The following is a 10,074-nucleotide window of genomic DNA, read 5'->3' as shown; positions in this document are numbered from 1 at the left end:
CGCACGCCGGGCATCCGACAGGCGCCGGGCCCGGGCCGTGAGCCCTCGACGCAGGTCTTTGTGTTGCCTGGGCCTCAGTTTCTCCATGTGGGTGAAGGGGGCCGGAGGATCCCGAGCAGCCCGGCTCTGCCATTCCGAGGCTCCGGCGCCGGCCCCGGGCGGCAGCGGGGAGCCCGGCCCGGCCGCTCCTCGCACGCGCCTCTCGGGTCCCCTCGGCTTCTCGCGGGAGATGCGGGCAGGAGGGAGAAAGCCCCGCGGGGCGGCCTCCGACAGAGGCCGAACTTCCGAGACCGAGATCCGGCCGCTCGGAAGCCGCTCACGCGCCCGCCTGTCAGAACCGTTTCCGCCAACGTCCTCATGGCGACGGGGGTAAGATGGCGCCCACGCAGGCGCACACCGTCGCAGCCGCACGGAGGCTCCGCCCCTCGCCCGGAGTCACGTGGTCACGGCCGCTCCGAAACCGCCATTGAAAAAAAGAGCGGCGGCGTGGTCACGTGATGCAGGCCTCCCAATACGGCAAAGGGAAGGCGCCAAGGACCTGGTCACGTGCCCAAGGCGGACTCAGAATCCGCCACCATCACATGATCCAGAGGAGCCCTCGGAAGGGGAGGGACGCGTTCCGACGCCACGTGACGGGACACGCAACGCCCACGCTCCTGTCACGTGACCAGAGCCCGCCTCCTTATCTCTCCGTCCCTCCCTCCCTCTCGGGCTGGGCCTGCGTCGAGCGGCAACGCGGCGGCGAGGGGGCGGGGCTCCGGCCGGTCACGTGCTCCCGCACCTCCCCGGCGCGCGCCCGCCCGCCCGCTCGCCCCCGGCCCCGGCTCCTCCTCCTCCTCTTCTCGCCATTGCAGTTGGGACTCGGCAGCCCGGTGCGCACCGCGTGGCTTTTAGGGGGGGAGACCCCGGCAGGCTGTGGCAGGAGGGCGGCGGCGGCGGCTGCGGTCGGGGAAGGGGACGCCGACAAGGTAAGCGTCAATGTGGCGGCGGCCCGGCCCGCTCCCGCCTCTCCCCCTCCCCCGCCCGGCCTCCCGCTCTGCGCGGGCCCGGCGGAGGGGTCGGGGTGGCCGGGCCGGAGGCGCCCCGCGCTCCCCGCCTCCGCCCGGGCCCCTCGCCCCGGCGCCCGGCTCCCTCCTCCCCCGCCAGCCTCGCTCCCGCGCTCGGCCGTTACTCTCCCCCATTGTGCCGAGGAAACAAAATGGCGGCGGCGGCGGCGGCGAGGCCCGGTGCGCGCGCATCCGCCCCCCCTCGCGGCCCCTCGCCGCCGGCGGCGCCTCGCGCGGGGGGTGCGCGCGCACCGGGCCCGCCGCCGCCTCCCGCGGGCCGCGCTTTGTCTGTTGCGGCGCCCGGCGCGCACGTGCCGGGAGCACACACCCCCTCGGGCCGGGAGCATCCTGGCCTGCGCGGCCGCGGCCACCCCCCTGCTCGCCCCCTCCTCTTTGTGCCCGGCCCTCCCCGGCTTCCAGGAGGGTCCCAGGTTCCCGAGGCGGGAAATGTCGCCTCCTTTGTCCTTACGTGGCGCGGGGAGGTGGACCCCCTCCCTGGAATCCCGTCTCTACGCGAACGGCACTGGAGGGCTTTGTGGCTTCACGGGGTTCCCGCATCTCTGGACCACCAGGCCTCCCCGCAGATCAGGATCCAAACTTGCGGGAGGGTTGAGGCTTGCTCTTTCTTTTAGTCCAGGTGGTTACAGACGTTGGATCTTCTTTCCAGATTGCTTAGGCTTTGCGTGCTCCCCCAAAACGGTGATGTGGTGCGATCTTGGGGTACACTGTGGTCTCCAAGGTTGAGATCCAGACATGAGCGCTGGAAACCCTATTCTAGCTGGTTTCATCAAGTGGTTGAGTAGCCGAGATTCTTGGGTTTGTTCTTGAGGTTCTGCCCTGCTCAATCCTCCGCCTGGATGAATTGTTTGGGGTGTACAGTGATCAACATGTCCTCCCCCAGCTTGGGGGAGAGTAAGCTGTCTCTCCAAAATTGAGTGACAGTGGCTTGCTGTTCTGCTTTAGGGGGCATGATGGATCAGCAAGAAAGCATCACTTTCCGTGATAAGCCTACATTTTCTGGACTCAGGTATTCTAGCGATGCTGAATCTGGTTTTCTGCTTGCTTAGGATTCTGCCGTCTTTCAAATAAGTGGTCTGGTGGCATATTTGGGGTCCATCGGAAAACGCCAGGTTCCGCCCGAAGTTAGGATTCAAATTTAGGACTTTTGAGTCTTCCTCAGGTATTTGTGGTTGGGAGTCTCCACGGATGGCTCACAGTGCTGCCACTATGCTTTGTGTGTGATGCTTTGTGTGTGGTCTCGTGGGACGCAGCTACAGTAGCCGCTCAGGCTGTGAATGAAGTGTGGGAACCAGAGGCTCATTCACAGCTGGAAAAGGGGCAAAAGGCGCCAGGGCCCAGGCAGGTGCTACTCTTCCGGTCCCTAGTCCTCAGGTCTTTGCCCCTGAGCTGTCTCTTGGCCATGTGGGCAGGTCCTGGTCTCGGATTTGTGAATGGAATCTGTGCAGGCCCTAGTATTGTCTGGAGCCTGGCAATTATTGCCAGGCTTGGCCTTGCCAGCACTGGATGCTCACTTATCAGTCTCTCTACCTTCCGGAGCTTGGGAGAGCTTGGGAATCACCCTCTTTCTGGAGCAGAGGTGCCTAATTGTTTGCAGTTTTTGTTTGTTTTGCCCTGATTGAACTTAGAGTATTGCCTATTGGCAAAAATTCCTTTAGTACTTAGAATTATTTTGGAGGCTCATCTTCCTAGGTGTCTGTTATTTTCTTAAAATCGTCCTGTGGAGATGCCACATTGGCCAGAGGCCGCTGCTACTTTGTTGTTGCTATCTGGTGCTCATTTTCCTGCTCCCCTGCTTCAGTCTTCCAGGTGGAGCCAGTGAGGAGGAAGGAGCCTTCTGCAGTCTATGGGCCTCTTCCCTTGGGGTCAACAGCGGGCACCATCTTGTCCGTCTGTGGACCTCAGCAAGAGGTGAGGGTGGAAGTGCGCTCGCTTCTGGATAGGTCTGGGGAGTTGGGCCTGGGACAGCGCCCTCTTAACTGCCGCCCCCATCCTGATTGCATTTGATGGCCCAGAGGACTTATTGTTTTCCCCAAGAAACTCGGGTTTGCACCTGTGTGGCCTTGCCCTCCTGCCGCGTTTCGTCAGTGAGTTGATGGACCTTGTTTAGTTTCAGAAGCTGTGTGAATGTCACCATCTGGTCTTGGCTTGTGTGTCGCCGAGTGGTGACCCTGATTTGCATCCTGCTTTGATTGCACCTTCAGGAGTGAGGATGCTCTGGGCTCTGTATGGTGGATCCTTTTTATCTTAGCGAAGTCCCGGGAGAGGAAGATTTGATTTCTGTTTCCAGCAGCCGGGCTGGGAATTAGAGACAAGTAGGAATCTGACCGCAGCTGACACACAGTTTGTTCGTGGAGGGGGCGTGGCCCTGAAGGGACAAGGCGGCTTCAGACACCTGCTGCAGCCAGTGACAGTTCTGTGTGGACGACTCGCTGCCTGAGGTTTATAACTTAGGGTGAGTCGGTGCTGCCTCTCCGTGGTGCTGGCAGCGTCACAGAGTGGGTAGTAGAAGCGCGGTGGCCAGGTGGCTGTCGGGGAGCCTTGTCAGCGCACTGACTTGCTGAATGGGTCCTTGCCATGCTGATGCTCTGTTAGATCCCTGAGAGATTCCTCCCGGGCAGCACCTTATAGGTGAGCCCATTATCAGTTGCAGTTGGAAATTCAGACAGACTGCTAACATCTGCTATTTTCTGACTATCTTGAGAAAGCAATGTCCAGTTGAAATTTAATTTGTTTTCTCTTCTCGTTGACTGTCCACATAATGAAGAAATTGAAAACATAGCCGCTAGCTTTAACAGGAAAGGGGGTTTACTATCCAAGGGCCGTCTTCTTGTGGGCCACATGTTGATCACCAAGGATCATTAGTTACGGAGTTGGATGTGCGTGCTTTTATTATCAGTGTCTGAATTTGTTACACATGATTTTGATAATGTTAGGTGATCTGTGAGAAGAAGTGCTATTGGCTCTTTGAGATCCAGGATAATTTTCCTTGAACGGTCCAGACAGCCTTGCTGCTTGCTTTTTTCATTAGGGTTGTGCTTCAAGCTCAAGGATAAGGTCTTACTGGGATCATCTTCCAGGCGCTTGCTTTTCTGCTGCTTGCCTCTGAGCTGCTTTCTTTCTCTTATCTGTCTGTGTGTGTGTGTCTGTTTAAAGAATGAAACGTTGCAAGTTAGGCTCGCTTCTTAGTAGTACGTTGAGATTTTTTACAGGTTAATAATCCTTGCTATGTATTCCTAATTAAAAAAAAAAAAAGCTTAAATGTCAGCAATATGGAAATAACCAGCCCAGCCCCATGGCTCACAGTGGCACTTAAATATTTGTCCTGTGGGTGACCTGTGCAAAATCCTTCCAGGAGAGCAGGCGGGCTGCCTTGTGAACAGGGAGGTCTGTGCGCTGCCCAGGGAGAGTTCACCAGTGACCACTACGCCACAGAGTCGGGGTGGGGCAGAGGGTGGAGAGAAGGGGGATTAGGTCAATTTCACTGAAGTGACTTGAGTGAGTTTTTTAAAATCTAACACTTCAACTCTGAAAAAACATTTTGGCAGTTTCTTAAACGAAACAGGCACGTGCCATATGACACAGTAGTTTCTCCATTGGGCATTTATCCCAAAGAAGTGATCGTCTGTGTTCACACGAAGACTTAGACACAGACATTCCGAGCAGCTTTATTTGTAAGAGCCGAGAACTGGAACCCACCCCGCTGTCCCTCTGCGGGCGAATGGTTAAACGTGCAATGGTATGCCCGCACGGTGAAATACTACTTAGCGAGAAAAAAGAACAAACCGTTGCTACACATCTTGGATGCATCTTGAGGCAGTTACGCTGCATGAAACAAGCCAATCCGGAAAGGTTACATGCTCGGTAATTCCGTTTATGTAACATTCTTGGAATGCCAACATTACAGCCATGGCGAATGGGTTGGCGATTGCTCGGGGTTAGGCCTGCTGGCTGCTGGGAAGGTGACTGGCTCTCCAAGGGCAGCAGGAGCGAGGGATCCTTGTGACAGCAGTGGTCTGTCTCCGGCTGCATCGACGTCAGCATTGTGCTTATGATATTGTTCTCTAGCTGGCAAGATGTTGCCATTGGGGAAACTGGCTAAAGAGTATATTGGATCTGTGATTTCCTACAGCTGTACACGGGGCTGCAGTTAATCTCAAAGCAAAAAGTTTCATTTAAAAAGGGATCCTTAGCCACTAAAAGAAATCATATATCTCTGTGTTCATAGTTAACAGCCTTTGAGGGACTGTCTCTTTTTTCCCCCCTTAACTACGGAGAAAACACTTTTGGGAGAAGTAAACAAATTAAATTGTACACTAAGTTAAAAAAAAAAATTGAAGGCTTCCTAGTGGGCTCCATGGGCGAGGTGCCTCTGCCCCTCACTGGGTGTGGGGGGTCCCCGTGCTTGCCCCTGCCCCGTCCGAGGCCTGAAGAGCATGCTGGGAGGAGGGTTTGGGGATTCCCGCCTGGAGTCGCGTTGGACCTTGTGCTGTGGTAGTGCGCCCTCACGGGCAGATTTTAAGGCACTTCTGTTGGTTCATCCCAGAGTAGCTGAGATTACCCTAAGACGTTGCGTTTGCAGTGTAGTACGCTTTCACAGTTAGAGCATTTTCCCACAGTCACCTTTCATCCTGACTGTTTGCAACTCTTAGGCCTAGCTGGTGTTTTCATCTCATTTTTGACCCAGCTCTGAACAGGTAAGTAATTTCCTGGAGGTCCCACAGCTGCCAGGTTGGGGGGTCCAGGGTGGGACACACACCTGGGGTTTCTGTCCCCAAGACCCATGGGTGCTCCACGTACCACAGGGCCTGGAGTCCTGGGTCTCCCACACCAGGTGGAGTTCCAGAAGCATTTTGAGAAACAGTCTGTATTTGTCGACTTTTTATTTTGTCAAAGAAAATATCCTTTTGTCACTGTATTCCATTTCCACCTTTTCATAAGAAAAAGGGATATTTTAATGCTGAAAATATAGGGAGAAAATAAGCTTAAAGGGCAGTTCTTTAAATTGAAAATATTTGTGAAAGTCTTTATTCCTAACTTTACACCTCCCTGTGGACCAGTTAAAACACTCCTGCAGACAGAACTAGGACCCGTTGCTCTAGCCTTTAGATTTGAGTTGAGTTTAGAAGTTTCTCGGCATGGCGTCCATAACCAGATTTTCGAGGAGCATCTTCTGGCTGGGTTGCCTTGTCAAGATTATTGTCCATGAGTCCTTGATGACGTGAGTCTGAATCAGTAGAAGTTGAAGGGGTCACTGAAGGGTAGCGTGCGTCTCACGTCACTTCACACCCGGACTGGGAGCTGCAGAGGTTGGGGAGCAGGAGCTCGGCTGGGTCCTGGTACATTTTGGAGCGTGATTTCGGTCTCTATCGTCTGTCTGCATCAGGCCAGTTCTCCAGACTGTTCCCCAGAGTGGTGGGGACAGCTGTAAGGTTTTGCGGAGCACCCTGGAGGGAGATCCACCCTGGAAGACAGATGGGGCCATCCCTCTTAGGGTGTTGCCACTCCACCGGTGTTCATGCTCCAAACCTTTCTTGGTCCACACAGGCTAACTTGGGCCTTTCTTTCCTGGCAGCAAGTGCCCTGGACGTCAGTGTAATTAGCGAGAGGTCAGAAAGATGGTCATCGCACCGCAGGCAGAATGTTTGTGGCTTTGCCTCCTTTACCGCTGCATGCTGTGGGTGGGCTGGTTTCGAGAACAAAGAACAGAAACCTGACCCCTGCATGTTAGATCATCCCAGGCCTCAGGGAGGGCTCAGTCAAAATCCTGATCCTGCTGTCTCCGCTCCTTCCTTCCTGGGGTTTCTTTTCAGAGGCTGGGCTGGTAAAACTTGGGCTCCGCTGGTGCCCACGTTTGACTCCTGAACATAGCTGTAGGAGCAACTGTGCAGCCTTGCACAGCTTCTGTCTGGAGTTAGGTTGGCAGGGGCGGTGCAGGGTGCGCGTCGGGTGCTGTGCTCTTCGCCAGAAATCTTTGTTTTTATTTATTTTTATTTTTTGAGGAAGATTAGCCCTGAGCTAACATCTGCTGCCTATCCTCCTCTTTTTGCTGAGGAAGACTGGCCCTGAGCTCACATCCCTGCCCATCTTTACTTTATATGTGGGATGCCTGCCACAGCATGGCTTGCCAAGCGGTGCCATGTCCATACCCTGAGCTCACATCCCTGCCCATCTTTACTTTATATGTGGGATGCCTGCCACAGCATGGCTTGCCAAGCGGTGCCATGTCCATACCCGGGATCCGAACCGGTGAACCCCGGGCTGCCAAGACGCGGAACATGTGCACTTAACCGCTGTGCCACTGGGCCAGTCCCCCCAGAAATCTTTAGAAGGAGGTTTCTGCTCACCCAGAAGACCAGGGCAGCTGGCTTCCCGGAGGCCTGGATGGCAGACCTGGCCTCCCTAGAGACAAGCAAGGCCAGTTTTGTTGCCCTGGAAGGGAGTGTTGACACCAGTTTTCCAACAGTTGCTTTAGTTCAGATAATTAGTGCTCGTGTTCACCTGGATCAGGAGGCGTCGCCACCAAGGCCTGCCCTCAGGAGGGCCTGGGGATGAATGGGCCACTCGGGCCAAGTGTGGTGGTCAGACTGGCCACAGCCCAATGAGTCCCAGCAGAGGTCCCTCCTGGGGCCTGTGCCTCCGAGCAGAGGTCCAGCAAGTGAGGCAGCCCCGGAGCCAAGGCCCCGCCCTGTTTCCACGTTATAAACAGTGAAGACAGTAGATGGAAACCTACATGCAGCGCATTGGCTGAAGACAGATGTGTTTGGGGACCTGTGCACGTCCTTAAGACACTTTTTTTTTTTTTTTTTAAGGAAGATTTGCCCTGAGCCAACATCCATGCCCATCTTCCTCCACTTTATATGTGGGACGCCTGCCACAGCGTGGCTTGACAAAGGGTGTGTAGGTCCGCACCTGGGATCCGAACCGGGGAACCGTGGGCTGTGGAAGCGGAACATGTGAACTTAACTGCTGCGCCACTGGGCCGGCCCCTTGAGGCACTTTTGATGGGCTGATGTTTTGACACAATGAGTATCTTGTTCCCCAGCCATGGAAGGAAGGGTTTTGGCTCCTCACTTCTCTCTGTCAGATGGCGCTTTTGGTAGATTCCCCACGTCAGCTGGGTGAACTTCAGTCCTATGAATGATTTTGAATGTGGAGTTGGGCTGTAGCCAGCTCCGAGGGTGGCAAACTAGGGTTTTTGGTTTTTTTTTTTAAGTATCATTATGGACTCGTGGATTTGTGTAAGTTCAATGTGCTGAATTAATTTTAGTTATATATTTGAAACACTTATATTTTCAAAATATACAAAAGGTGACACAATTTTGCGGGGAACACCGCCTCACCTCGTGTACCCTCCCTGGGTGCTGTCGTTGACGGTTGACTCTTCTGTGTCACACATCTGTCCATCCACCTGTTCTCTTCTTCCTTCAGTCCACTTTATGTTTAAGATGGGTTTCAAAGTAAGTAGCAGAAAGTTGCAGTTTTCCCTCTGAATATGAGCTAGAGTCCAGCATTTGCCTACCGTTAGTTCTTTTCTTTGAAGGAATGCGCAGGTCTGGAGCATACCGTTCAGGGAGTTCTGACCACTGCGTACGTCCAGCCCCGACCAAGGTGGAGCCGCTGGCCCTCTCCCCAGAGAGCTCCCTGGGCCCCTTCTCAGGTGTCCCGCCACCATCCCCAGAGGCACCTGCTGTTCTGAGTTCCCTCCCATCGTTGGTTAGTTTCGCCTGTTCTAGAACTTCATGGAGGTGGAAGCATTATTTCTTTGGATACTCCATTGCCCCAAGTGTGGCCAGTGGCAGCCCTCACAGTCAGCGCCCGTCCTCTGTGCGAGCCTGCGTCAGTCTGTGAGCGCGTGCTTGCTGGCTGGCGCGCAGCGTGGCCCGGGCTCACCTGGTGCGGCTCCTTTGTCAGGTGCCAAGTCCACCGCCTCTCCGAGGAGCTCCTGTAGTCGGTTCCGACACTGCCCGTCTGGCAGAGCCCTTAGTGGGAAGGCTGTGGCCCCCGGGGCCGGGGCTTCGGTTCTGTGTGACTGTGAAGTCTCTTCGTTGGCTCTTTGTGGCGGGGGCAGCATAAGATGAGCACTGACAGGTGTCCAGTGAGCGGGCGTTGCTCCTGTGCCATGGTGGACCGGGAGGGTTGGCCTTGCTTAGAGCACACCGGCTGGCCTGGGCCGCAGGAACAGGGGCTTGCCTGCCATGTCTGTCGTGTCCCAGCATCTTGGCCAGCGCCTGGCACACAGGAGGTGTACACTGAATACTGGTCGGATCAGTAAATGTGGCTTTCAGCGTCCGCCTTCCTTATCAGATTGACGGGGTCCCAGCATAGCTATGGCCAGGACTGGTGGCTCTTTCTCATAGGCTCCTCCTTGCTGTGAGGCTGTGATTTCTGATGGCCCACTTCTTGTCGGGTTAGAATTGGGTTTCTGAGCTTTGGTTTAACTTTTAGATTGCCTGCTATGGCTGCCATTTTGAAGAGTGCGTAAGTGTATTATGCGTTTAAAAAAAACTATTATGGAAATTTTCAAACACGCACAAGTGAGTCCCACTATACCCACCCCCAGCTTCAACAGCTGTCACCATTTTGCCATGTTGTTCCTTCCTTGTTCTTTCCCCACTCCCCGCCTCACTGGAGTATTGTATAGCAGTTACCAGACATGCACTTTCAGCTATAAGTCTATCTTCATTGTGTATCCAACAGATAAAGACATTCTTGGGGCCGGCTCAGAGGCATAGTGGTTAAGTTCGGGCGCTCTGCTTTGGCCCAGAGTTCCCCAGTTCGCATCCTGGGAGCAGACCTACACACTGCTCATCAGGCCATGCTGTGGCAGCGTCCCACATAGAAGAACTAGAATGACTTACAATTAGGATATACGGCTATGTACTGGGGCTTTGGGGAGGGCGGAAAAAGGCAGATTGGCGAGAGATGTTAGCTGGAGGCCAGTCTTCCTCACCCCCAAAAAAAGGTATACCGCTAAAGCTGTTATTTTCAGATACAGCTGCAATATCAT

The 10,074-nt window shown here is 54.7% G+C and overlaps 1 protein-coding gene across 10 annotated transcripts in view; it reads left to right on the top strand.

Moving 5' to 3' along the window:
• Positions 1–627: 627 nt before the first annotated feature.
• The window catches only part of ILF3 (interleukin enhancer binding factor 3), a 29,056-nt gene continuing 19,609 nt past the window's right edge, over positions 628–10,074 (top strand). For 5 of the 10 annotated variants that reach the window (XM_070274108.1, XM_070274106.1, XM_023645415.2 and 2 more), the window contains exon 1: positions 628–968. The gene's annotated coding sequence lies outside the window, so the exon portion shown is untranslated. The remainder of the gene's footprint in view (positions 969–10,074) is intronic. The other 5 variants (XM_023645414.2, XM_023645413.2, XM_023645412.2 and 2 more) reach the window with 1 other exon arrangement.

This window comes from Equus caballus, chromosome 7 (assembly GCF_041296265.1).
Source record: "Equus caballus isolate H_3958 breed thoroughbred chromosome 7, TB-T2T, whole genome shotgun sequence".
Lineage (NCBI taxonomy): Eukaryota > Metazoa > Chordata > Mammalia > Perissodactyla > Equidae > Equus > Equus caballus.
This window is presented reverse-complemented; position numbering and strand designations above follow the sequence as displayed.